The 26083-nt window shown below is 49.6% G+C and overlaps 1 long non-coding RNA gene across 10 annotated transcripts in view; it reads left to right on the top strand.

Annotated features, from left to right (window-relative positions):
* The window catches only part of LOC108394829 (uncharacterized), a 269317-nt gene that overhangs the window by 139990 nt on the left and 103244 nt on the right, over nt 1-26083 (top strand). For 2 of the 10 annotated variants that reach the window (XR_005056961.2, XR_012133172.1), the window contains exon 4: nt 531-623. This is a non-coding gene — a long non-coding RNA (uncharacterized lncRNA). Of the gene's footprint in view, nt 1-530; nt 624-1036; nt 7202-24324; nt 26073-26083 lie in introns of those variants that run through there. The other 8 variants (XR_012133169.1, XR_012133170.1, XR_012133168.1 and 5 more) reach the window with 8 other exon arrangements.

Here is a 26083-nt window from a genome sequence, read left to right as displayed (position 1 = left end):
TGGCAGCTGGCTCCAAATTAACATGCTGTCTGAGAAATAAGGTTCCTTTTCGTAGGATACCAGGTGGACTCTTAGTCAGCATCATCCCCCTATTTCCTTAAATAAGGACCTAACAATTAGGCTGAGGCAGACTACGTGCCCGGGTCTAAATATAACCGCATCATTTCTAATAAGGATTCGGTCTGGACTGAAGTCATTCTTTCAGGTGCAGGAAAGGAAAGCTTGACTGCGTCACTGACTTCAAATAGGAGTGGGGTCAGAGGGCCAGCTGGGGCTCACTGATGCCAAGTGGGCAGTTTCTCAGCTGGTGTTTCCTAGTATTTCCTGCTTTGGACGGCAGGTTTCTGCTTCCTGTTTTAGTTGAGATGGAGTGAAATGTTTAAAAAGCTCGCTTGCTTTGCTTCCTCACTTCTCTACTTGTGTTCTTTTCATCCATAATCTGTCTTCATCTTTACTGGCTATTCATGCATTGTCCTGAAATATACTAGTTACAGAAATTAAAATAGGCAATTCTATTTCTTTCTTTCTAGCTCTACATGATGGATGCATAAAGTTCTCCTTGAATATCCAGGAAACAAGGGCAACAAGGAAGCCACTAGTTGGATAATTCTCATGATCCCAAGGTAGGGGGGAAGTGGGCTGCCCAAATGTTGGGGTACTCTGTAGAAAGGTATCTCCTTTGTGAAGGAGGGTAAACCAGAGTCTAAGATCCTGCCCATTCGAAGAGTCTGTGATCTCCTTCCTTTTTATAGCCTGGCTATCTTTAGGTCAGTAACTTGTATTCAAGATGGACTTGTCACTCATTCATTCAAAGAATTCTTTTATTCAAAATTTATTGAAAGGACCTCTGGTCCAGACAAGATAGCTTAAACTCGTTTCTCTCCCTTCTCTCCTTCTGGCTAAGTACAATGGTTTACTCTGGAACTAATGTAAGAGGCAAGCAAAGGAAAATTCTGAAAGGGAGTAAGAGAGAGGGGGACTAGTTAGGGATCCTGGGACTAGAGGAACAACAGTGTCTTACTACCCCCACATCCAGCAGGAGATCTAAACTGGATGTTCCTGCTGTCTAAACTGACACCAGAAGATGGCCGACGTAGATTCATTCTTTCCCCCTCCTGGTGGGCCCAAGAGTCTTCTCCCATGCTGACAGACACCTGCAGTGGCTGGACGGTACGAGCAAAAGGGATTACACCGCAACAAGCAGCCTAGCCTGAATAGAAGCATTCTCTGTATCCATGGACCTGAGATTCCTTCCCGCATTCTATAGGCAGTAGGAGGACCATCCTAAGGAATTTCAGGCAGCAGCAGGAAGGACCTGTGGAAGACCTTGCGAGTCTGTAATAATATCACTAAGGCTCTGAAATTAAGTTGTCATTGGATGCACAGCCCACTATACTAGGCCAGGACCTGCTTGCAAAGCCTAAATAGGGGGAGAGCCTGCTAAAAAAAAAAAAAATGGGGGGTGGTGGGTGGGGTGTCTGGAAAATTTCCATACCTTCCTCTCAATTGTGCTGTGAACCTAAAACTGCTTGGGGAAAAAATTCTTTAAAAAATATAGAGAAATAAATCTAATGAAGTTTAATTGAAGACTATAAGATTGTTACTAAGAGAAATTAAAAGAATCCTAAAGAGATATTTCTGGAATAAGAGACTTAATACTTGTAAAGTCAGTCATCTACAAAGTTATCTATAGAGCCCGTACAATTTTAATACAAATTCCAGTAGAGTTTTCTTTATTTTTATAACAAACTTTATAATTTATCTGGAAAATTAAATGACCGAAGCAAAGTTGAATAAGAATATTTGTCTGGGCTTATGCCGAAGGTTTAGTAAATAAGACCGTGTGAGATGTATGTAAGCACAGACTAATAGACCAGTGGGACAGAAAAGAGAGCCCTTAGAAAACAGACCACACATAGTCAGTTATTTGATTTGCGATAAAAAAAAACACTGCCACACAGTAAGACAGAATGGATGATCTTTCATAAAGTCTGCTGAGTCAATTGGATATTCACCTTTTAAAAAATGAGTCTCAACCTTACCTCATGGCAGATACAACAATCAAATCAGGTGGATTGTAGATCTAAATGTGTAAAGTAAAGTAACAAAACTTTGAAAAGATAACATAAAAGAGTAATTTCTTGGTCTTGGACATGAAAAAAATTTTCTCAAATATAGTACAAAGAGCCCTAAGCACAAAGGAAAAGAACAGTAAATTATGACTTTGTTAGAACTAAGAACTTCTGTTCATCAAAAGACACCACTAAGATAATGAAAATGCAAGTCAATGAGTAGGAAAAGGTATTTGCAAATCATAAATATCCCTGTTGCAGAGTGGCTGCTCGCCTGTCAGCTCATGTGCTCCAGGGAGCCCCAGGAGTGTGGGCATCCTGACTCCAGGCCTCTCAGCCCTCATATGGGCCTCCCAGCTGCTCGCCCAGTGCCACGATCAGGGGCAGGTCAGCCCTCCCTGGGCAATGTATAGCTCATAGTGACCTACTGTTTTCATCGCATGCCTGTGACCCCTGACTTAATGGAATTGGGGGCAGAATTCTTTGGGAATTCCTCTCTCTGAAAACATCTGAAGAGGTTTGCTGAGATACTTGGCTAAAATAGTCCTGGTTTTCTAAAAATACCTAATGAGAAAATAGGCTCTAATTTGGAAGGCATAGCTGCTGAGAGAAAGGGCCCTTAAAGATAAAAGGGCTGCTTTATTTCATGAAATGCTTAGGGCTTCCAGTCCCTTATTCCTATCAGCCAACTGGGGAGTGTTGGTATGACCAGCTGGATGTTTTTCACAAAGCCCATCATGTCCCCTCCCCAGCAGGTTACTGAAGGCGTGTTAGAGCAGGCGGGGCCTTTGAGAACACCCAGCATAGTCCCCTGGCTTGCCAGAGGGGACATGGAGGCTGGGGAGGGAAAAGGACTTGTGAGGTGAGCAATAAGAACACAGGTTTCACAGGACACCAGGCAGTGACACCAAACAAGGGATGTGAGGGCAAAGCAAGGTCTTGTTGATCCAAAATTAGCTGCCACCCTCTCCCCTTGGTTCATTTTTTGCTTCCTACCATCAAAGTCAAAGTCAGTTCTGAAAGCCTCCTCCAAGGAGCCAGGAGCTCTCTGTGCCTCCTTCTCAGAGAGGAATGGGCTCCAGACGGTCCTCACTGGGAAGGGCTGGAGGAGAGAGTCAGCTGTAGGGAAGGGCACTAGAATAGCACCTATCACCCTGCAGCATGAGGCCAGATGACCCCCTGGAAGGCAAGGGATGGCCTTGCCATTTCTTAGGTGAGAGAAGGAGGCAGAGATGGCTTTTGCAGGTAGAGCCTGTCGATTGCCCAAGCTGACCCTTGTACTCCTGCCCCCAGGGCACCTGGCCTCTCAGTAGGCCACTGCATGGGCCAGTGACCATGTAATGTGGTGCCCGAAACAGGACAGGGAGAATCAGATGAATGGAGCTCTAGTTGGGGCTGGACGAGGTGCCAAAGGCGAATCAACATCACCTCCTTGACTGGTTGACCTCTGGGTGATGATCTACCCAGCACCCAGTTCAGGGGAGGGCCGGCAGTCAGCCTCTCTGTGCAATGGGCAAGGGCAGCCTGAGGTGCTCTGGAAGCCAGGGAAGACTTCCCCCTGGAAAAATTCCCTCCTGGGACCTGTCAGTTGGTGGCTGAAATGTCCACTCTTAGAGAGCCATTTCTTTGGCTTAATATTTGGTTCTCTGTTAAAAGGCAGAGGCCTCAACTTGTTGCACTGATGGACAGTGACCACATTGGGGTAGGGGTGGGGACTTGATAATATGGGTAAATGTAGTAACCACATTGTTTTTTCATTTGAAACCTTCATAAGAGTGTATATCAATCATACCTTAATAAAAAATTAAAAATAAAAAAAGGCAGAGGCCTCACTGGCTAAAAAGAAGATTAATTAGCAACTGTGTGAGTTGCATGCAAGCATGTTTTAAAGGAGGTAGGGGAGAAACCTTCAAGGTTGTATTGTATCTGGGAGGGAGCAGCAATGACATCAGTTTACAGATACCACTCAGTCTTCTGGGCTGCCCCAGTTTCAGACAGGCTGTGCTCGGGTGGTTCCCCACATTTTATACCGAGTCTCCTCTTCCAGTCTTCTGTGAACCTCTGAACAATCCTCTGAAGAGGGCTCTTCCCACTTGACAAAGAGGAGGCAGAGGACTTTCTACTCATGGTGTCAGAAAGCCAAGCAGTCAACACTGAGAGATGAGGGCTCCCGGGCCAAGTGTGTCCATTCTCCCCTCCACTTTGTGGCATGACAGGTGGTGGGGGGCAGGCCTGCAGGGAAGGGAAGCAGCCATGGAGGCAAGTTCCCATGGATGTGACAAGGGTCTGCCAACCAAGAGGGCTGGGATAGGGTGTGTTGCATGCAGACTGGCAATATTAAATTGGTTAGTTAACTGCTGAGACCCATGTTGACTACTGAGGGGCTCCTGCCTCAGGGCCTTATTGTTGCCTCTCTCTCTTCTCCAGTGCTGAATCAGTCATCATGCCCTCCGACCCTGTAGGTCCCAGTAGCCACCCCCCAGGCAGGCCTCCTACACCACACAGCCGTCCTCTGTCTTGCACCCCACCTGATTTCCATCAGTGCTTCTGATGGCTTCTTGTCTATAGTCTGTCCTGCATCGCTAGCTTACCAATTCTTTCCTGTGTTGATGCTGCAGTGTCCTGAAACAGGGCCTGGCACAGGGCAGATGTTTAGTAGATCACATGAATGAGTGAATGAATGAATGAAGAATGAATAAACGAACAAGCAGGTAGGTGATGCATGAACTGGGCAGGCAAACCCCCTCCCACACACTAAGAGAGGCGTTGGAGGGCGCCCAGTGCCCCATACCAACAATTAACCCTGATAAAGCACAATAGGTGCTTTCCTTATAATAGTACATGTGGGCCTTTCTGTAATGGCTCCAGTGGGACCCGTGAAGTATTTAAAAAGCAAAGATGTGGCGAACAAACTCATTTATGTGGATGAGAAGCTGTTCTGGGGATGACATTATGTTGCATTTTAATGAAAGTGACATTTCAGGTTTAGGATTGGATTTCTCCCACTACATTTCTGGTTTTGCTTCTAGGGTTTAGTGTGTTTTTTTTTTTTACAAAGAGACCAGAGGTAGGGAAAGCAGTTTGTAGCCCCTCATGATAAAACTAGCACCAACGGCAGTGGCGAACGTCACGGGGCACTTGGAACTCGCTGAGCACCTTCCCAAAGACCTGACCTGTGTTCCCTCATTGACCCCTCACAGCAGCCCCCAAGTGCAGATGACAAGCTAAGGCCTCTGACACCTGGCCTCTGCCCTCAGTCTCCTTTCCTTTCCAGTCATTGCAGAAGCTCCAAGTGGGAGGTCCATCCACCCCTGGGTGTCCCTTTCACAATGTGCCGAGTCACCTAATTTTGCTCTTTCCTAAGATGTGAGGGTCAGCCTGCAAAATAGGGATGACAGGGCCTCCTGCCCCATTATCTCAGCCTGCTCTGGTCCGCTGGTCTTGTTGTGCCCTGCAAATCGGGTGCCAAAGAAGCCTGGCCTTCTCGCCCCCACCTCCCACTTTGCCACATCCCCCCACCGGGCCAAACCTGCTCTGCTCATTTCCAAATCTGTCAATGGACTACTTGCCAGAGAGGCCAAGAGATGTCCTGGGACCATGTGCTGGGGCTCAGGGCCTGCCAGGGTGGACATCAGTAAGCTGCAGGGGCCCTGAAATATTTTTGTTACTGATGTGCTTTCTAGCCTGGCTTATGTGTGCCCATGGATGCTATACTCCAAACTTGCTGTGCCATCATCTCCATCTAAGGGGACAAACTGCCTCCTGGGAGTCCAGATATGATGAGAGAGGAAGCCTGCATCCTGGGCATGGCCATAGGCCACACGCGGGTGTGACTCCCCCAGCAGCTCCATAGCCAGCAGCCTGAAGGCCTCCTCCCAAGGCCCCTGGCAGGATAAGACGTTCCAGGCTCATTCCAGCAGTGTGCGGACAGAGGCTGCCAGAGACTCGGGCCGAGAGTGACTCTGCCCCTGCCTAGCCCTGAGATTTGTGGCACGGTTGACAGGGGAAATTCTTCCCGTGGAAGCTGACAGGGAGAGATTGGCCCACTAATTCTGACCCCGAATGCGTGGAGACTTATTTTTTCTCCTCTCGAGAATGGTCGTCGGGAGATGGGGGTTCTCACCCTTTGTCTGCTTGTGTTGTGTGACCTTAGGCAAGTCACTTCGCCTCTCTGCTATGCAGTTTCCTCTCCTGCAGAAGGAGAGTGATGTCTGCACTAGACTTGAGATCAGGGAGACTCGTGTGCCTTTTAGGATCACCGGGGCACATTTTTGGCAACCAGACTCCCTTCCAGGTCAGTTACATGGGAATCTGTGGGAGGGGCCCAAGGTGATGCCCTTGTCCGTGGGAGGGCTGGGAATCTGGAGTGGACGCCCCTCCCTCCCTCCTAGTGCTGACATCTGTGGAAGGTCCTTATCTGGCCTGGGGCCCATGGGAAGAGGCCATGTGAGACTCCTCCTCACCATATGCCCACCCTTGTGTTCACCACACATCCTCCTCCTAACCCAAAGACAGACATGTTTAAGCCTCAAGCCCCTGAGAGTGAAAAATGTCCACTCAGTTTCTCATCCTGCCTCTGTAGGTGTCTGGACATCAGCTCCTCCAGGGTAGGCCCTGCGGACAGGGCGACAGCCGCTCACTCAGAGTCCGTGGCCCCCAGGTTGGTGTGCGCAGGCCCTGAGGACATCTGAAGGCCTCCAGGCGATGGTAACAACAAACTCCTGCATTGAAGAGTGTTTAAGAGGACGAAATCCTGCCAGTCATAAACTACCCTTGTCTGACACTGACAACACCTCAGTTGTTGTAAGAGATGATTATTTGCACATGGGGAAGAAAAATGCCCCCTCTGTTCTCTCTGCTGGCTGAGAAGTGGGGCCTCTGCCAGCTCCGGGTCACCTTGTGTCCGTTGGAGCAAAGCATCACCTTCCTTCTTGCTCCCTGCCCCTTGCTGCTCTTCTCCTCCTTCCATCTTGTCATTTCTTTGGCGTTTTCATCTCCATTCCCATTCTCTTCTTCTGTCTTCACACAATGCCGTGTATTGAATTTTGCATGCTCTCTTCTGGTCAAAAGCTGGCTTGGTCCAGACTGAGGGGAAATAAACATGATTAGATCTGTTCTAGGCTGAGAGGGATGAAGACCAAGGCATTTAATCCTCTAATTTAAAGGATACCATTTTATTATATTGGCTTCTTGTTAAAGAAAATGCAGCTTGTTGGTTCCCACCCGCACTTTGTTTACGGGGTTTTACGCATCAGCGTAAGTGGGGTTAGTGTGCCGCTTGCTGCCTCCCCTCCGCATCATCCAACTCTGTCTGTGTTGCTACTTGTGGAAGTAGGTTCTCCTCACTGCTGTGGCAAAGTTGCTGTGTCATATGGACCCTTCTCCTCCTGGTGGGCATTGAAGTGAAGATTTTGTTTAATGTTTCCATGCACTCCTGGGGGAGAGTAAATGTTGGAAATGGAAAATTACCTTTACATATACTAAAAGAGAGGGTTTGTTTGTTTCCAATTTAAGTGCAAAGGTCTCCAGAAAACTACATTATCAGTTTTCCAAGACAGGATTTCTCTGTCTGTGAATTCATTCTTAATTTCACTCTCCATGCATGCACCCAGCAATGGTGGGGCAGCTGCTCGGAGTCAGACCCCCCACACTGGGTGCTGGGAACAGTGTGAGCCAAATCCTGTGGGTTTGTAGAGACTACAGGGTCCGGATGCCTGGGTGCTCTGTCTTGGCAGAGAGCGGGGGCCACGGGGCAAATATTCTTGCCTCATGGAAACTGCAGATGAGGGCCTCCCAGGGGTTTGATCTAAGCAACTCCAACCTGCAAAAATGAATGAGTCCATCCTATTCTGTCCACCGGTTTATGGTTCACCTAAAACCTGAGCTGCCTCACTGAAATAGCCACCACCCCAACCCCCCGAAAGCGTCCGAAGTCTTAGAACAGGCCAGCTCCCTGGATTCGGCAGGCACACAGTCCACAACACACTCCTGTTCTGCTGGACACTCCTACCGAAATGGTGTCCATCCAGTTGGAGGCTCGTCTTCAGTAAACCCAGAAGTTTTCATGCATTGAGTAGTTCTGGACTCAGTGAGGGGCGCAAGGGGCATATCAGACTAATTCAGCCTTTGCCCGGGGAGCGCCCACAAGAGTGCCATAATAACAGTGAGGGGCTGGGGAGCAATGAGGGGGCCTGAACCTGGCCTTGGACAGACAGAGAAGCTCCCAGGCTGGCATGGGAAGTAGACAGGTGGGATGGTTAATTTCATGTGTCGACTTGACTGGGCTAAGGGATGCCCAGAGAGCTTGGAGCACATTACCTGTGGATGTGTCTGTCAGGTTGCTCCTGGAAGACATCAGTGTTTAACTTGGTAGACTGAGCAGAACAGACATCCCTCCCCAAGATGGATGGGCTTCATCCAGCTGACAACCCCCTGCTAACATATACATTGGGCCCCCAATAAAATAAAAAGGCAGAGGAGGGATGAATTCACTCCCTCTCTGCTTGAGCTGAGACACCCACCTTCTCCTGCCCTCACAGAGGCCACTCCTGATTGGTGGCCTTTTGGACTCAGACTGGGACTTACACCATCAGGCCAATTTTCAGGCCTTTGGAACCAGCCCGAATTATAGCAGTGCCTTTCCCCGTTTTCCAGCTTGCACACAACAGACAGTGGGACTTTGGAGCCTCTGCCACTATGTAAGCCAATTCCTATATCAAATCTCCTCATATCTATCTATACATGAGCTTTTGTTTCTCTGGAGAACCATGACCAACACACAGGCAAAGGTGGAGACAATGACTGCCAATGTGAGCACAGAGTCGGAGCAAGAGATCCTAGCCTCTGCAAGGATCTGAAAGAAATTCAAGGGCCAGGGCTGAAGGAATAAAGGCAGAAGCCATCCTGGAAGAGGCAGACCTCATTTTAAACTCTGCTCCCGATTTGGGGCAGAAGTGTCCCCGGAAAGTCAGACAAGCCAAGAGGGAGCACAGGCCAATTCTCAGCCCACCCTTCGGCCTGGAGTTCTTCCCTGGGTGGGGTGATGGCACAGCAGGCACCCACGCTGGGAGTCCTCTTGCACCTTCAAACCTCTCCAGCCACAGATGGGCTCTGGGGGGTGGGCAGCCAGAGGGTGCCCCGTTGGCTTCCGGGTGGAGAGAGCCAGTGCTCAGCAAATGTGTGTGCACAAACCTCACACCCATGTTTATTTATCAGGCCATTTCAGACACTGGCCCATTTGGTGACCAGACGCGGATCCTGTCCCGCGGCGCTAACAGTGGGCCGGCAGGCAGGTGCTGTGCAGAGGTTCAGGGCTGCAGACAATGGGGGCTTTAATCCCATGAGCAGGTTTGATGCCAAGTCTGGAATTAAAGGATGACACTTTCCTCAACTCACACTCTTACCCGACAAACTGGGAGATGGCGTGACGTCTGGAGGCCTCAAATGTCTGGTGTCTGTCTGCTCTTATATTTAATTGAGCGAGTAGAGGTCACAGGCTCAGGCTGTAAACTTTACATGTTTTTTGAAGCAGCTCCAGCACCTTACTTACCCTTACTTGAAATTGATTTTCTTTTTTTTACTTTGAAATGTTTTTTTACATCTCTATTTTCCCTGGGGTGTGCATCTGAATAAGGACAGAGGGTAGGTTTACTATCCAGGCACAGGTTATCATTTCAGGGGTAGCATCCATTGTAACCATATGAGGTCCTGTTGAATAGAATAACCAGAGCTCACAGGAAGCAGCCTTTCTCACCACGGGAAGAAGAGCCCGTGGCCGGCAGTGGGGCTTGGTGAAAGGCTGAGCTGTCACACTCAGAGACAGGTTTTCTTCTGACTGTGAGTGTAAGTCCGGGGAGAGGAAATCCCAGGGCAAAATACCTCTAAAAACCGAAATCAGTCAAAGGGAGAAATAAAGTTTAAAACCCGTTTATTGCTTACAAAACTGCAGTTTGGCCTATCTCTCTTTCCTGCTCCAGCAGCAGCAAAACCGGCCCTTCCCCTCCCCTCTCAGGTACAGCCATTGGGCCACATCAGAGGCAGACTTTCCTTCCAGCCAGAGCACCTGGGCCAATGCCAAAGGCAAGTGGCCAGTCACCAACCCACGGTAGGTGTGTGTGCCACGCCACTCCGTGGCCTTTGGGTCCAGTCTCGCACCTACCCTCCCATGGGATAGGTAGTTATTACCTTGGTCGGAGCTGTTCCAACAATGGGCTCTGTAGCCAGCAAGGTGTGGTATATAGCAGCCAGTTGCTTCTCTATCAAGGTGACCCAGACCTCTGCTCCTTTCCATGGTTGTGGCCAGGCTCCAGCCGGCAGTTAAGAGCAGCAGCAGTGGCAGAAGCAGTAGCCTTAGGCTCGGACCACGGGCCGGGGCTGGCGTGGCCAGCAGTGGTGGTGGCACCTCCACGTCCACACGAGTGTAGACACATGTCCCTTGGCACGAGCGCCACTTCTCCCCATCATTTCTAGGGGTGGCCCTCCCAAAGTCACACCCATTATTACAGATTTCAGGTTCAGTGGAGTCCTGTTGACTACGCCAGATGTAAGTTTGGGGAGAGGAAATCCTGGGGCAAAATACCTCTAAAAGACAAAATCAGTCAAAGAGAAAAATGAAGTTTAAAATCCGTTTATTGCTTACAAAACTGCAGTCCCACACATGGCTCTCTCCTGCTCCAGCAGCAGCAAACCAACCCTCCCCCTCACCTCTCAGGTACAGATAAGCCCTCCTTGCCCAGGTAATTACCCATTGATATGGAGATGAACTTCTCTCCGCCCCTGAGGAATGATGCAAATGCACTAAAGCCATACTTCTCTCCACCCTTGAGCACCTGTTGATATGCAGATGTACTAAAGCCAGGCAAGATATTCTGGAAATATGACAATTTTACCCACAGTGGGTTTCCTTCTTGTTTATTGTTCTAAGCCTGAGAAGACAGAAGAAAGTTGTAGATATACCTTCAAACTGTTGGTTGTAGGGCCTGGTGAGAGGAATCTGATAGTGTCATTGCAAATCCTGCCTCAGCTGTTGGGATGAAGGTCCATCCAAGGATGGTGTCAGAACCACCCCAGGGCTGGCTGTGTCATCGAAAGTGATTTGACACTTGCTGACCTGTCTCATAGCCAAGAACCCCCAGGCCAGCCTGTGAGACCAAAGGTCCCTGTCCCTTACCTTCTCCCTGGTGCTGCCCTGGACCAGGTGCAAAGTGGGAGCTGACAGAGGCAACGAGAGCTTAGTTCCTGGGCCAGGAGACTCTGCTGGCTCCAAGGCACCATCAGCCAGGCAAAATGCCCTCTCTGGATAGCTCCCATTTCATGGGGTGGAGGGGGCAGGGATCACTCTGGATGGTACCATGACCCCAAGGCCAGAGCCCAGGGAAGGCAGGACCCCAAATCCAATGCACAGAGGGGACTCCATGGTGGGTGTGACTGCTGGCAAGGTGGAGAGCCAGGCCAGTTCATCAAGACCACAGGGCAGCTGGGATAGCTTTCCCACACTGTTCCCTGGGCTTATATTCAACTTGAGGTGGCCTGTGGGTACAATTGTAATATTTCCAGAATATCTCACCTGGCTTTAGTGCATCTGCATATCAACAGGCATTCCTCAGGGGTGGAGAAAAGTTCATCTCCATACCAATGGGTAATTACCTGGGCAACCGAGGGCTTATCTGAAACTGAGAGGTTGGGGGAGGGTTGGTTTGCTTCTGCCAGAGCAGGAAGGGGAAACGACCCTGGGCCGCAGTTTGTAAGCAATAAACGGGCTTTAAACTTTATTTCTCCCTTTGACTGACTTCAGTTTTAGAGGTATTTTGCTCTGGGATTTCCTTTCCCTGGAGTTACATGGCCACACAGGGCCACATGTGCAAGAATAAACTAGATAAATAGTAGCAGAAGGCAAAAGGAAAGGGGCTGATGATTACCTCATAATCCAACTAGTGTAGCTCTAAACTTCCTGGTAAGAAAAGGGAAAAGAAGAAAATAAAAAGGAAAACAGTGGTATGCAGCTCTTATTGTCTAATAAAAAAATATATTCTTCAGGGATTTTTTTTTTCCTGCCAACAAATTCTTGAAAGTATTTATTGGCAGAACACCCCAGGGGCACATCCTCATGTTGTGAAGGAGGCCATCTAGCCTGGAGGGCTCCGGAGGGAGGAGGGTCAGGACTCTGTGGTGGTCCAATGGGCTCTCGGCTGGGAAGTAGGTGAGAGGATGTCACTCACAGAGAAGGAGGGGGCTGGGGAGATGCCCCCAGGGATTGGGGGTGGAGGCCAGGAGGTCACATGCCCTGTCCCTTCACTGTCTGTATCTCCTGCCTTAATGAGAGGGCCTGAGCCTCTTAGGGACACTGGGGAGGGGAAGCCCAGAAGTGGGGCTTGCTCCCAGCCTGGGCCAGCTGGAGGTGGAGAATCACAGGGTCGGAATAAGTGGTCGGTGGTTTGCCAAAGCTAGGAAAGCAGCAGGGACCTCTGGGAGAAAGGAGGGGCCGGTGAGATGTAAGAGTGTTTTGTGGGGTCCAAGCTGACAAGGTGGTGCATGAAGAGAGGGAGAGGAGAGGACAGAGGGGGTGGGAAGTGGGGAGGGGAGGCAAAAAGAAATGGAAAGCTGGGATAGAGAGCAGGACAGAGAGCAAGTGAGCCATGGGCCAGAGCTGGAGGCCAGGCCAAGCCTGTGAATCAGAGTTCTGCTGTCCCTTCTGTCAGGCTCCGAGCCATTAGGCAGGGCCTCATGAAATAGAAACTGACCAAGAGGGGGACATGGGGAGTTGCCCCTGAGGGAAGCCTCGCAGAGGGGGTAGGGAAGAGCACCTCAGGGATACTCCAGAAAGGCATCTGCAAAAGCTTGTCCTGGGGACATAGCCCTGGGCAGAGGGGAGACATAGAAGCTGTGGGTGATTCTGGCCCACATACTCCCCTCATCCCTTAAACAAACCCACCACATATGTGATAAAGTCAGACAAGTCTGAGGGAGGAGAGGAGAGAAATATCAGCAGACCCAGGGGTGAGATAAGGGTCTGGAGACAGAGGGTGTGAGGACTATCTGTTGTATGAACTGCAGAGGAGCGGGCCATATCTCTGGGCTGCACCCCAAAGGCTGCAATGGGGCTCACATAGGGAGGACCCCCCGCCTGGGAGGTCTAAGGACAGACAGGTCTGCCTGGCTTCTCTGCTGCCCAACTTCTCCACCTGCCAGTGCAGCTCAAGTGTGCTTCCTGGGGCACCCCCAGAGCTCCAAGGCTCTTGGTCCCCAGGTGGGGCCCTCCTGCCTGGGCATTAGGTGGGTGTGGGGGATCAGCCTGCACAACCTGAAGTTGAGCCCGAGCGAGCATCTGCAGAGTGATGAGCTGGCCGCTGCTCCTGAAGGCCACCCCAGCTGCCTCCACAGAGCCTGCACTCCACTGTGTCCACACAGTCCAGCTGCCCAGGACTGGGAGGACGCAGCACTGTGGAGGAGGCCCACCTCTCAAGAGGCAAAGATGCTTCAGGGAACAGAAACGCCTCTTAAAAGATGCCTAATTCGACTCCTTCCAGACTTCAGGAAGATGCTCTACCCAAAACCCAAACACACTGCAAGTGTCAGTGTCCTCGCCACCTTTAAACAAGCAGATGCCTCCATCACGGTTGCGTGACCTATGCAGTCTCTCACCCTGGGTCAGACCCTTTCCCTGTGCCCACCTCCCTTCTGTACTGAATGCAGAGCAAACTGTGGTTTTGGAAGTTGATTTAAATTTTTAAACATACGAACCATTGTTTGTTACTTCAGCAAAAGAAATAAATTTTTCTACATTTTGATTTTTAAAGTTTTATAGAAAGTTGCAAGTTTTCATCAGAAAAAAAAAGACCTAGTTCTATTCAAAATAGCATTTTCTAGAAACTTCTGAATTAGCTCCAGAGAGAAGGCTCCAGGTTTTGGGTTTGCCATTGGTGTCTGCAGCTGGGCTTTGTCCTCAAAGCCGTGACTCAGTGTGTTCAAGGTGGACTTGCACCTGCATTCTCCTCTTCAGAGATTCAGAAGTCATCCGTGGTGCACGCCCTGTGCCCGCTGCGTCACCTTGTCCAATCCTACTACTCATGGGGGATCCATAGGCTGCACATGGCCAAAGAGCTCACACATGTGGGTGGGCTGCACATCACCTTCAGTGTGACTCAGTGGCCAACAGATGCCATCACAGAAGGGCGGAAAAGAGAAACGAACAGCCTGTTCATGAGAAAACGTGATGACGTTTACTTTACCCTGCTGGCCAGGTGTGAACAGTCACGTCTTCCTCCAAACTGGTCAAAATGAAAACGGTTGTTTCTCTGCCCGGGGAAGAGGTCTAGGCTGGTCTGCAAAGGGCAGAAGCAGCTGCATGCTCTGAGCCCTTGGCCAGGGCCGGTGCGCTGTCCCCATGCAGGTGCTGGGTGGCCCCTGGGCTCGGGGGTGCTCCTGCCTCCGCAGTTCCTCCTTCCACAAGCACTGGGGTCACTTGAGACTGTGCAAAATGGGAAGTCATCTGGGAAGCTGAATGTTTTGTGCCCATTCTCAGGTCTTCCCATGACCCTGCTCTGCCAGCAGCCCCACTACCTGCTTTAGAAACAGCACATGAGCTATTATCCCAGGTCCATGGTAAAGCAGAGGTGGGAGCAGAGGACTTAGAGCTGTGGTGGGTTTGGGAGGCCCGGAAGACTCAGGTTCCCGGGACCTGGTGCACATGCCATCATGACTGCCATCAGAGGAGGAGGGACATTTGTCACAGCTTATTTTGTGAGCACACAGTGGGTGTGACAGCATGACTGCTCTGCCCACATAATGTGGAGGGTCACCTGAGAAAGAGAGAGAGATCCTCAGCCTCTGGGGAGTGGGAAGGAGCCAGGTTCAGCCACTCGGGACACACTATGTGCTAGGCACTTGGGTCTCTCTGGGCCTGAGGCTGTGCTGGGGGGTAACTGGTCTGTAGGGAGAGCCCAGGAAGTTGAGGCTGGGGCTGTCAGCATGCCCCTGCAGGAGGTGACTGCCATGGAGGCTGGAGAATCAGGAAAAGCCCTCCAGAAAAGCAGGCCTCCCTGCTTGTGCAGTGAGCTTCGGAAGTTGACTCTGAAGCTCCCCACTTTGAATTATGTTTCTTCTGTTCTCTCACTTTCCAGGTTTCTCCACCTGGCCCTTCAGCAGCTCAGGGACACAGCCCTGCTCTCTGACTTGTAAAGGCTCTTGCCTCTGCCCCACCGGGCCTCCTTCCTTTGTGCCATCTCCCCCCTTGCACCTTGCGTCTCCTCACTGGGAGAACCTGCCTTCGAGATCCCCCAGTGCTTAGTTATTGGGGTCGTGACCTCTGAGAATTGAACAAAAGTGACCATTTCCAAAAAAGTGCACTGAAATAAAAGCATAAAATGCACAATCTGAGGACAAGGAAGGCATCTTGGATCTAGTCTGAGAGCCCCTCCATCGTTAGCCTGTGGCCCATGTACATATACTGATTCCCTGCATTGAGCAGCAAGTGTGAACTGAGCTCCCTCATCAGTCCCTCATTAGGAAGGCTCTTTCTTGAGCCTGACCTGCTTTTTTGAAATCTAACAAAAGCCAGGGATTTTTCCCCCCATAAAATGCACATATCCTAAGACATCTAAAATTGAGCATTCGTTTTCAGAAGCTGTAGACTCCTCCTGGAGCCGAGTCACAAAAATTCAACTCTGCTTTCTGATGACATTCAATTAATTGTGCGTCTAAACACCTCACCCCCTGGCCCCCCTTTCAAATAGTTCTTCCACCATAGGGTCTCCCCTAGACCCCCAGCTGGAAATCCTCTCTCCTTCCCTGGGTTCCCCCACTCACTCTATGGCTTCCCACCATGTGACCCCTTGGGGTCAAGGCCACAGTTTCCCAGTAGCTTTTGCCATGGCATATGGAGAAATGGCCAATGTTCCACTTTTGAATAGGGCTCATGGAAGGAGGGATTCTGGCTGTCTCTTTCAATACACTGGACATTTGGTCTCTTCTACTCAAATGTTAAAGCAGGTTGAGCAGTGCAGTTGGGTTGAATCGAAGTTTGCTTGTGGGATCAGACGCCTAACAGAACTAGGGGACAGGCAACTGATAATACTGCATGAGGACACATCCAAGAAGAGTGAGGATTTTTAATCTGTGAAGGTGGTGGATGAGGGGCATGTACATACATATACAATATCAAAAAAATCATGAAAGCTATCAATAGCACACACTGCTTCCCAAAATTTAAAAGACTGCAGTTAAGGGGGCCTGCAAAAATTGAAAAAGACATGTGTTCTATTGGGTCCAACACGAATCTATGTAGTGGGGAAGGGACACATATGGCCCTCATTATCCTGAGAGCTTATGTAGGTCATAGACACAAGTAAGTTCAAGAAAGGTTTAGAGACTGCTGAAAGAAATTACTGAAGGCCTAAAATAAATGGAAAGACATCCTGTGCTCATGGGTTGGAAGACTTAATATTGTTAGGACGCTCATACGACCCCAAACAATCTACAGAGCCAATGCCTTCCCTATCAGAGTTTTAATAGCCTCTTTTTTTTTTTACAGAAGCAGAAAAATCTATTTTTAAATTCACGTGGAATCTTAAGGGACCCCAATATCCAAAGCAATCTTGAGAAAGAAAAACAAAGTCAGAGTGTTTGCACTTCCCAGTTTCAAAACCTAGTACAAAGCTGCAGGAATCCAAATAACTTGGTGCTCCATGAGGATAGACATACAGGTCAATGAAACAGAACTGAGGGTCCAGAAACAAACCTATACATCTATGGCTGACTGCTTTTTCACAAAAGTACCAAGTCCATTTAGCGAGGAAAGAACAATCTCTTCAACAAATGGTGCTGGGACAGCTGGGTTTCCACATGCCAAAGGTGGAAGACAGACCTCTCTCTTACACCATAAAAATTCGAGTTAAAATTTCACCCAAATGGATCAATGATCTTAATATAAAAGCTAAAACTGTAAAACTTTTCATGACATCATATATATGGCACTGCATTTCTAGATCTGACAACAAAAGCATAAGCACCAAATAGCTTGGACTTCCTCGAAATTTAAAACGTTTGTGCCTCAAAGGACATTATCAAGTAAGTAAAAAAGGCAAACTAGAGTGGGATAAAATATTTGCAAATCGTCTATCTCCTAAGCATTTATTATCAGGCTACATAAACTACTCCCTACAGTGCAACAACAAAAAGAAAATTCAGTGAAAAAATGTGCAAAGGACTTGAATAGATGGTTCTTCAAAGAAGACTGTAAGCTGGCTAATGTGCACATGAGAAGATGCTCAATGTCATTAGTTATTAGGGAAATGCAAATCAAAATCACAATGAGCTACCACTTCACACCCACCAGGGTGGTAATAATAATAGTGCTAATAGTAACAAAATGGAAACTAACAAGTATTGGAGAGGATGTGGTGAAATTAGTGCACTGCTGATAGGAATGAAAAATGGGGCAGCTGCTATGGAAAATAGTTTGGTGGTTCCTCCAAAGGCTAAACATAGAATTGCCACTTGACTCAGCAATCCCACTCCTAGGTCTGTACACAAAAAAACTGAAAACAGACACTGTATGCCAGTGTGCACTGCAGCATTAATAATACCTAAAAGGTGGAAACGATCTAAATGTCCATCAACAGATAAGTAGATAAAATGTGGTCTATCCATACAATGGAATATTATTCAGCCTTAAAAAGGAATGAAGTGCAGATGCGGGCTACACCATGAATGAATTTGAGAACAACTGTGCTGGTTGAAATTAGCCGGACACAGAGGACAGACATGAGATGATCCCACTTAGATGAGGTACCTAGAATAGGAAAGTTCATGGAGACAGAAAGTAAATTGGTGGTTACGAGGGCTGAGGGAGAGGGTAGACCTGGAAATTATGGTTCATAGGCTCAGGGTTTCTGTTTGTGGTGATGAAAAAGTTTAGGAAATAGTGGTGATGGTTGCACAGTAGTGTGGATGCACTAAATACTGTAGAGTTATATAGACCATGTTTTAAATGACAGATTTAGAGAAATGTGTGGACTATACTCCCATCACAGGTCATCAAGAACAGGGTGGGATGAACTGCTGGCCTTTGTAGGCCCCGACTGTCCCAGAGCTTCACTTCTCACCAGTGTGAGTGACAGAACCCCACCTTGGAAGGCCCTTGCCTCAGCCATGGAGGCGCCTCTGGGATCCATGTGACTAGGGTCGGGTAGCCTGGGTTCTGCAAGGACCTGTCCCAGGATGTGGGAACTGTAGATATTCCTCAGGCAAAAAGGAATGGCCACATGCCCTTCCGGCGAGTCCTCAGCTGCTAGCCACTGGTGTGCTTTGGAGCATGGGACATCTCCATGCATAATATAATCACTCTTTCAGAGGAGTAGTCACAAAGAAAACTATATTAAATTTACTGGTGGGAAAAATAAAGTCTCTTACACACACACGTGCATGTGTATGTACACACACAGACACACACACCAACACACACACAGACACTCCCTGTGAGTGACATCAGTGGCAGGTAGTAGCAATGACCCCCTCCCTAGGAACACACCACTTGCATGCCTGTGGGCCCGAGCTCCTCATTACTCCCTGACGGCATGAACACCAGGCCTCTGTCACGGACCCCTACAGCTTTAAGGCGGCTTGCTGTAGGCTAGGCAGTGCTCCCTGGCAGCATCAGTTAGGAGTGCATCACTGTGAGAGAGACCCCAGCTAGCTCAGACCAAAGAAAGCAGTGCAAGGTGATGAGAGGCTCAGGGGACTTGGCTGGGGGGGAGCTGGGCTGCTCCAACAAGCGGGAAGCACAGCCCTTGTCTCCTGGAGGAGGCCGTCTCTCCCAGGTCCCAGAGGAATCATCTGACCCTTCCTCTCTGTCTTGCTCACTGCAGATGCCACAGCCTGAGTGAGGGCCTACAAGGTGGGGTTAGGGCACACACCCCTGGCTAGGTAACCCAGGTCAAGGAGAGAAAGGACTTTGCTTCCTAGACTTCCACGGTGGAGGGCGGCATCTATGGTTCTTCTCCCACCTGCGCTAAACACTGGAGGGGAGAAGTCATTCGCAAAGGAAACCGGGGGTCAGCAAGTACCAGGGGGGATGAAGGACAGCCAAAACCCTAGTCCATACATTAAGCACAGGTCCTCCCTGTTAAACATCCAAATGCCATAGACTGAGAATCAAAGGTCAGGACCAGTGAAGGCAATATTTCCTCTCTAGGAATCTTAGGATATGTTGTGCATCTGGAGAGGCTGGTGGAAAATTTGTGGGCTAAGGAGTTCAGGCTTCCTCAGCTCTCCACAAAGAGCAGACAGCCCTGCTGCCTTCCTCTCCAAGCCTCAGCAAGTGCAGCTGTGAGCCCTCCCTGCTGAGGCCAAGTGGGGCCTGCTCCCCAGTGCAGCCTGCATGGACCATGACATCCACCCCCTTGCAGAGACCGTGGCATCTGGTGATGTCATCCCTTCTCCTTCTGCTGTGGATCACAGGGACATAGAAATGGTTCTCCTGGAATGAGTGACAGGTGCAACCTGTTCCTGGTCTCAGCAGCCTGCACGTTGGAGCTGGTGCCAGGTCAAAGGCAGGTGGGAAGCCAAGAGACAGGTCATGGCCCAGCTGGCAGAGAAGGGCACTTGGCCCGGGGTGGGGGTGCATGGCGAGTGGGCCAGGGTCGGGCACAGTTCCCTGTGGTAGCGCTGCAACAGTGGGCCTGAGGTCAGTCACACAGGGAATTGTTCCAGCAGAGGGGTCCGGCCAGGCCCACAATCAGGAGTGGGAGGGGAAGTGGGCTGAGTCCAGGGCAGGCCTATCATGCCTGCAAATAGACATCTCCTCTTAGCTGATGAGGAAGTGGGCGCCACACTCCCCTTGCCCAAGGCACAGCAGAGCCAGGTTTGAGCTCCAGTCCCTCTTGGTCAGGTGGAACCAGCAGTGAGGATGTGAATGGTGAAGGGGTTGCGGGGGACAATGTGCGGACCCAAAGGGACATTGGCCTGGACAGGGAGATGCCTTCCTGGGGATTAGGAACTGCAGGCTGGGAATTGCTGCCCCAGTGGAGAATGGCCTCCACTGACTGGGTTTTTCTCTCAACTGCAGTAACTGACGGAATTCAGTTCAAAGTCACATTTGAACTTTGTTCCCACAACACAGCCAGGTTCACCTCCATGAACTTTGCAGAGGTAACTGGAATTCAAGGCCAGCTCACATCGTCAGACATCCAGCAGGAGAGTGGCTCTCACGGGGCTGTCCACACAGATGGGGTGTGGATCTCAGGAATGAGTTTCTTAAAAGGCCCTGAGTCCCTGCGCCGAATGCCTCTGCTCCCTTTTGGGTTCCTGTACCCAATTCCAATGCGTGGTGGAGGTGGGGGCCAAGCAGGGGTTCCCACACAACACCAAGCTGGGTGTCCTACAATTCAACTCAGTTCTGACACTAGCTCCCTGCAGAGGCACCAGGTTCTGCAGGCTGAGGGCTCGGTCTGAGCAGGCTGCCCTCCATACCCTCACTGCAGTCGCTGGTTTAAAGTCTAAGTTGTCATCTGTGCTTTGGACCGAAGAGCTATAAACCAGAGGTTCCCATGACATCCTCCTCCAGTTGAATTTATTTGCTAGAGCAGCTCAGAGGACTCAGAGAACTATTTTATGTACTAGGTTACTGGTTTGTTGTAAGATGTGACTCAGGAGCAGTTGAGGAAGGGGTGCACGTATCAAGGTATGGGGACAGGGCGCGGTTCCCAAGTCCTCTCCAGCCATGCTGCTCTGCCCCAGATTTCCTGTGCCCACCTCCTGGGAAGCTCTCTGAACTGGATTTTTATGGAGACTTCAATACAAACGGAATCATTGACCACCTCCAGCCCTTCTCCCTTCCTGGAGGAGGCTGGGGGACTGAAACTGCCAATCCTCTGATCACAGGATTGGCTCCCGTGGAAACCAGCCCCGTCCTAAGGTTATCTAAGGCTTTCCCAAAGTCACCTCATTAACATAACAAAAGACACCTTTCTCGCTCTTCTTCCTAGACTCCCTAGAAATTCCAAGGGCTTTAGAAAAAGTGTCAGGAAGGCGGGGATGGGGTGGGGTTAGCCAAATATATAGTTCTTACTATAAGTCTCAGTATCACCGCCCCTCCCCACCCCAGGCATGCTGCATTGTCCGCGGAGGCTAGCAGGGAAGGCCAGGTGGGCGTCTGAGGAGCGTGCCCCCCATCAGTCTTGCTGCTCCTCAGTCGCCTGCAGGGGGGCTAGGACAATCCTGAGTTTGCCCCCTGGAGAAGCACTTGCTGCAGTTTGCAGAGAACATGTTACTGTGGTTCCCGGTCTGTCCTGATCCATGTTCTGTCTTGCACTGATCATTGAAATCATGCAAAGATGGAGGTGATTTTGCGTGATGTTTTGTATACATGGACCGCAGGCCAGATCAGAGCCCGCCAACACCTATTAAAGTTCAATTCATACTTCCTCCCTTGCCTTCTCCACCCACTCTCTAAAACAAGAAGGGCATTAGAACAAAAAAGTTGATACAGTAGCTATTCATAAGAGTCATGCACATATCTGTCCTGGGAACCATGCTGAAGTCCTCCCAGGGCTGTCCCAGGGGTCTCACTCACGACCTATCAAAGAAAGCTCAATTGCTGGTCCCATTTGACAGATGAGGAAACTGAGACTTGGAAAGGGGAGGTAGACAGCCTGGGGTCACACAGCTGAAAACAGATGCACAGGGAAATGAACCTGCAGTGCTGGGTCCCAAGGCCATGCTCTATTCCACCTGGATGCAGCACTACCATCTCCCATCAACCCTGGTGGACTCTAGGAGAGATGTTTCAAGTGAGAATAATCAGTGTTACTGGGGTTATGCTGATGGGTTAGATTCCACCCCTGCCCAAATATCCTTATTACATCATATTATTTCCAAGGCTCCCGGCATTACAACCCAATGCTCTGTTGGCATAGATAAATGCATGTTGCCTTCAGGACAATCCTCAAAAGAGGTTTAGGATTAGTTTACCTGGTTCTCAGTCAGCTAATTGGTTAAAACTGTGAACGCCAAATATTTATTTGCCGTGTCTTTGTTGAGCAATCTTATTTGGAGATGGGAGGAAGGAGAAACACTCAGAAAATTAAAGTGAAAATGAAAGTGCAATTTCGAGATGAGGAATAAATACTAAGTGGAGGAAAATCACTGCTGCTATTGGTTGATGTTAGGGACGGAGATTATCCATGTTAACATGGGGCAAGTGTTGAGCTGTCCCCAGGGTTTAGGATGCTCCCTAAGATCTGCAGCTGCGTGTTGTGGCCAATTTTTGGTTTTAACCACTAGCTTGTTGGGAACAGACTGTCTTGTTGATCAAGGGAAGCAGACACCACGCTCTGGTAAAGAGGCCACTCACTGTGCATCCAGGACCCCGTCATCACTGCATTGAGCTGACAGTCACACTCCCTTTAGGTGCTCACCTCTTCCCAGCAAGTCCAGTCTGTCCCTGTAGCCAGGTCAGACTTAGGGGTTAAAATTTCCACGTTTTTATGCTATTAGCAAGGTAAAATAACAGATAAAATGAATATACAGCAACCACCGGATGGACATCACAGGCACAAAGATGCAGCCGGTGAGGAGTTTGCCCTGAGCACCAGGTCTCCGGGGACAGGCCCTGGCTCTCCCTGAGCCCTCCGGGTTGGGACCTGGTAGTGACCTCAGGAGCTCCTCCACATGTGGCACAAGGGACCCAGACTCAGAGCGCCCCGTGCAGTTCAGGTGGCCCCAGGCTTCCCTGGGGTGGGACTGGGCCGTTTCTAGCATGGTTGCTCTTTGGGGAGGGCACCCCAGATATACCCTCCGGCTGGGCTGGTGGTGGCAGGTCCTCTGCCTGGCAGAAGCAGGAGGCGAGGCCCCCCTGCAGCCACCCCACACTGGCTCAGATGGAGAACGGACACGTCCTGCAGAGCTGCCTGCCTGTTCCAAGACACTTCTGTTCAAACCCAAACCTTGCAGTCACCCCTCTCAAGGCTACAGGCTGGAATTGGAACCTGCTACATCCCCCAGGGACTTCAAGAAACCCTTGACATGCCATCCCCTGACTGTGTGAAGGGGGCACAGCTCCCCACCCGGAGTGGCGTCCTGCCCCAAATGGCCCAGTGCAAGAGCCGTAGCCCTCATCACACACTGCCTGGGGGCCTGGAGTACAAAGCTCACTTTTTCCCCTGTTTTGGGTACAGTTGGGATAATTTTTAATACATTCCTTTTTGCTCTTCATCAACTTCAAATGTACCAAGATGTCCTGAGGGCAAAAGAGCGATTTAGCTCTGATTAGAAGCAATGCTCCTGGCCCAACGCCTCACTCATTTTGAAATACTGACATTAGTCGGGAAATCACTCAAGCTCTCATTACTTCCTTTGCTTAATTAAGTGGCTCTGCAGGTGACTCATGCCTTTTATTTTTCAGAATGACATCAGACTTATTTTCCATTTTAATAGCCTGGTTACTTCATCGATTTTTTAAAATCCAATTTCACTTTCTAGAGCAATTTTTTATCCTTTTTTTTTTTTTTCCTCCATCCTAGGGAATGTTAACCCCCAGAGTGGCTAAACACTAAGTTTTAGAAATGCATGGATTTCTTTTTTTAAGCCCAGGGTCCAAAATTAGAATTTGAAGGAGGAATTGGAGGTGTGATCCTTATTTGCTAATTATGTAAAATGTTGGAGTTCTTAGTTTCATTAGCTATCTGGTGCTACTCCTGAGAGGAGTCTGTGCATCTTGGTGGCCGTGTTTGGGTCCCTGTAAGAAGTCCCATCTGGTCTCAGGTCCCTCCTGGCCCCCAGAATTCTCTCCAGTCTCCCCCTTTCCCTTGTCAATTTGAGGAGAATGATTCCAACCTCATAACTTGTTTTGAGCTCATTTAATATTTATCAGGCATTTGAGTAACATTTATTAATCTGAAGGTTGTCATTGTTATTTGGTAAATTTTGTTGTTCGAGGGGAGACATGAGAATTTCTTATTTTAAAATCACACAGTTTGGATTCACAGCCTCACGAAAAATCAGAGAACTTCCCAGGGCTTGAGTGTACTTCAGAACTTCAGTGATACATGCATATTTTTTTAATCCAGGAGGAGGCAAAGATTTATATAATGCATGCAGTAGACACTCATTACATGTTAATGTCTTCCTTCTTTAATACTGGCAGAATGATAATTAGAGGAAATTAATTGGCCGCACAACTAGAGGAATGCACACCCTAATAATTACTTTCACCATAGGAAAGATATCAACTCTCTGCTGTCCACCTTCTTGCTCTTAGAATGTCCTGATTCCTCTCAAGAACTGAGGAGATGAATTCTCAGCGAATGTCCCCTTTGAAGCAAAGCTATATCATGATGAAATATGTCATGGGTATCCTTTCAAAAAATTCTTCCTGACTCATAGCTGTGATAAAAATTGTACCAAGCATGGGTGGGGACACAGAAACATGAGCTGGATTTCTGTACTTGGGTTACTAATGGCAACCCAGGAAGTCAGCTGGCCCAGAGATGTACAGAACAAGAACCTATGGGTGGTGGTGGGAGAGTGAGGGAGGAGACAGGTGCTAAGGAACGGGGTATATGGCCCTTCCACCTTTAGTAAGAGCACCCCAAATCCTGGCAGTTTTCACAGGGCTCTACAGTCTGGCTCCCAGCCTCTGCCACCATTGGGTCGCAGCACGTGTGGCTGGTCTCCCACGTTGCCTGGGGGCTCAAACCCAGAGACAAACCCCAGCCCCTCTCTGATGTCCTACAAAATCTCCTGTTCAAGAGACATGTGTGTATGTGACACGCTTTACTGCATGGTGAGTGTGGAATGCCTGGCTCATAGAAGGTATCCCTATAATCTTCATCAGAGGAATTAATTGGGGGACTCCAAACTGAATGCTAGAGTAGACATTTTTGTTCTTGGAAGTCTCCAGCTCTCCACCCCCGAGGGTGGAGGCCTCATCACTCTGGGGGCCTCATCACGCATCACAGCCCTCCCTGTTGGTGCCTCAGAGAGACCCGTCTGCTCCTCATGGGTCTCAATTAGTCCCTATGCTCCTCCAGCTCCCTGCTGGGACTGAGGCACTCAGTCGGCCTGCTCCTCCACCCCATGCGCTCGGGGCGGGCATCCGTGGGTGGGGTCCCCTCTGGCCCATACCCCCACCACCAGGAAAGGAGGAGGAAGCATCTGGGTGGGAAGGAGGTGGTGGGTTCCTCCAGACATGAGTGGCCTCGCACCACTGCCTTGCACCTCGTGGCCTGGGCTTCTCTGCTGGAGCCGATGTTCTGGCAGAACGGCTTCCTCTTGGCCCAGTTCCCAGGATACCAGGTAACTGGGTCGTTATCAGGGAAGCTGAAGCCAGCCTCCGGTGCAGGCACTCTGCCCCATCTGACCTTCCCCCGGGGCTTCTGTCTAGTGGGGCCATGTTGTCCTTTCTTTGCACAAACCCAAACTGCTCACTTTCTCAAAACAGCAATAGTTTTAGGGATCATTACTTGTAGTAAACGTGTAAAGGGCAGCAGGAGAATGGCTAATGTGAGAGTCTGGAGGTCCTCACCTCCGGCCAAGGGAAGGTGGAAGGCACTGGGGGGCACACCAGGACCTTCTGTAGGACGCTGTTATTTTTTTTTTAACTTGGGCGTGGACACTCTAGCGCTCATAATTATTCCTTAAACTGCTCAGATGCATTTTATGTGCTCTTCGATATGTATACATTTCATGAAGTGAGTGGTGTATTCTACCATAAAAAACAATTTTCAGAAGCACCTCTGCCACGACTTCCTCCCTGGCCGTTCGCCGAAGCCAGCACACTGGGGTGCACGGGGAGCACCCCCCACTCTGCCACGACTGCCTGCTACCCCGCCTTCCCCAGCCTCCCAGCTACAGCCTGTCCTGGTTTTGGTAGCCTGGGGCCACTGCCAGACAGCAACACTGTGGACACCCCTCTGTCTCCTGCACCTGCTACCACATGGGAATTAACACAAAAGAATGTGTTGCACTGAGTCCTGCTTCCCAGACTGGAATCTACCTCCACTCCAAGTGAGTCTGTT

This window comes from Manis javanica, chromosome 1 (assembly GCF_040802235.1).
Source record: "Manis javanica isolate MJ-LG chromosome 1, MJ_LKY, whole genome shotgun sequence".
Taxonomy (NCBI): Eukaryota; Metazoa; Chordata; class Mammalia; order Pholidota; family Manidae; genus Manis; species Manis javanica.
The sequence above is the reverse complement of the archived record's forward strand: the minus strand, read 5'-3'. Positions and strand labels throughout refer to the sequence as shown.